This window comes from Aureococcus anophagefferens (assembly GCF_000186865.1).
Source record: "Aureococcus anophagefferens unplaced genomic scaffold AURANscaffold_74, whole genome shotgun sequence".
Lineage (NCBI taxonomy): Eukaryota > Pelagophyceae > Pelagomonadales > Pelagomonadaceae > Aureococcus > Aureococcus anophagefferens.
Window position 1 is genome coordinate 12,609 of NW_008705625.1, and position 2,308 is coordinate 14,916.

Sequence of the window (2,308 nt, forward strand, 5' to 3'; positions counted from 1 at the left end):
CGCCGCCGCGCCGAGGCCCGTGAAGACGCCCGCGGCGCCGGCGCCGCCCGCGGAGGTGACGCCCGACGCGCCGGCGCCGCCGCGCGCGCCCGCGCCGCCGCGCGCGACGCCCCGGGACGACGACGACCCGGAGCTGAAGCGGGCCGAGAAGCGGCGGCGGCTCGGGGCACAAGCGTCCCAGGAGTCGGAGGAGGACCAGCTCGCGCGCATCCTGGCCGAGTCGGAGGAGACCGAGCGGGCCGAGAAGCGGCGGCGGCTCGAGGCGCAAGCGTCCCAGGAGTCGGAGGAGGACCAGCTCGCGCGCATCCTGGCCGAGTCCGCGGCGACGGCGGAAGCGGAAGCGCGCGCGCGCGCCGAGGCTCTGCGGCGCGCCGACGACGAACGAAAGCCGCTGACGACGGCCGAGTTCGTCGCCCTGTGGCGCGCGACGGAGGAGGGCACGGGCGTCGCGATGACCGACATCGAGGCGGGGACGCTCGTCCGCACGGGCAACGCCGCGGGCTCCGTGAGCGGCGCGACGCAGGACAAGGCCCAGTACGGGCGCCTCTTCTTCGGCGCGACGCGGACCGTCGCCGAGCTCACGAATCTGAAGGCGTCGGAGGTCTTCGTGGACATCGGGTGCGGCGTGGGCAACGCGACGATGCAGATGGCCTGCACGGTGGGCTGCGAGGCGCGGGGCATCGAGCTCATGCCGGACCGCCACATCGTCGGCCACGAGCACATGTGGCCCGCCCTCCAGCACGCCATCGGCGAGCGCGACGGCCCCCCGCCCAAGGTCGGCGAGGTCGTCCTCCGGCAGGCGGACCTCGCGGATCCCGCGATCGCGGAGTTCCTCAGCTCGGCGGACGTCGCCTTCGTGAACAACTACAACGAGATCTTCGGCGCGCGGTCCTGCAAGCACGGCGAGCGGTCCCTCGACGAGCACGTCGCGCGCGTCTTCGCCTGCATGAAGCCGGGCTCCCGCATGGTCACGTTCCACCCGCTCGCGCTGGGCATGGACGCCGAGAAGGTGAACGAGGTCCGCCGGGACCGGGGCCTGGCGCCCAGCGCCGACGCGTCCTTCTTCACGAAAGCGCAGTCGACGCTCGCGCCGGGCCCGACGGCCTGGGCGCCGCGCGGCGAGGACGTCGTCTCGTGGTCCGACGGGCCCATCAAGGCCTACCTCTACACGCGCACGGCCCAGTCCCTCGAGAAAGCCTGCTTCCTCTGCACGAACCGAAAGTGCGTGGGCAAGGACATCCCGACGGCCTTCGTCAACGAGGAGTCCCTCGACCTCGTCACGGAGTGCATCTTCTGCGGCGAGAGCCGCCGGCCCGCCGAGCGCGACCGCGGCGAATCCAGGCGGGGCTAAAGCGATGTTTATTTCCGAGTTGGATTTTTTTTGGCGTTCACGTCGCCTCGATTTCGCACTTGATTTCGCGTTGGCGACCTCAGGTTCTTTCGGCCCATGTTGACCATCAAGTTGATGTCCGCGGGGTCGGGCTGCGAAATGGATCCGAGCGAGAATGATGCCCCCATGAAAGCGAGCAGAGAGGAGACGAAGGAGGATGGCTGCGGCTGCCTGCTCGGCGGCAACGCTCCGACGAAAGCGATGGAGACCGCGCCGAGCGATGCGAGCGCGGCACTGGCGCTCGTGCGCCGCGCGGCGCTCGTCGCGAACCTGTCGAACCTCGCCTTCGGCTACGACGTCGGCGTCATGAGCGGTGCGCTGCTCTACCTGCGGCGGCCGGACCAGCTCGGCTTCACCGACGTCCAGGCGGAAGTCGCCGCGAGCCTCTTCAACCTCGCGGCCGCGGCGGCGTCGCTCGGCGTCGCGGGGCCGCTCAGCGACCGCCGCGGCCGCCGCGCCGCGCTGCTGGTTTCCGCGGCGCTCCTCCTCGCCGGGTTCGTGTGCCAGGCGTTCGCGCCGTCCTTCGCGGTCCTGGCCTTTGGGCGCGCGCTCGCCGGGTCGGGCTCGGGCGTCGCGTGGGTCTCCGCGAGCACGTGTCGCCGCGTCTGGGCAATTGGATGGATGCAGATATCTGCCTCGCCGCTAGGTACGCTCATGGCCGAGCTCGCGCCGACGAAGGAGCGGGGGAAGCTCACGGCCGTCGCGGATCTGGGCATCAACGTCGGCATCGTGGTCGGGTACGCGTCGTCGCTGGCGTGTATCGGGGTCTTCCGGGACGACGAGCGGCGCTGGCGGTCCATGCTCGGTTTGGGCGCTTCCCTGCCGGCGGCGCTCCTCCTCCTGCGAGGCGCGCTGCCCGAGTCGCCGCGCTGGCTTCTCGCGAACGGCCGCGCGGACGAGGCGCGCCGCGTGCTCGAG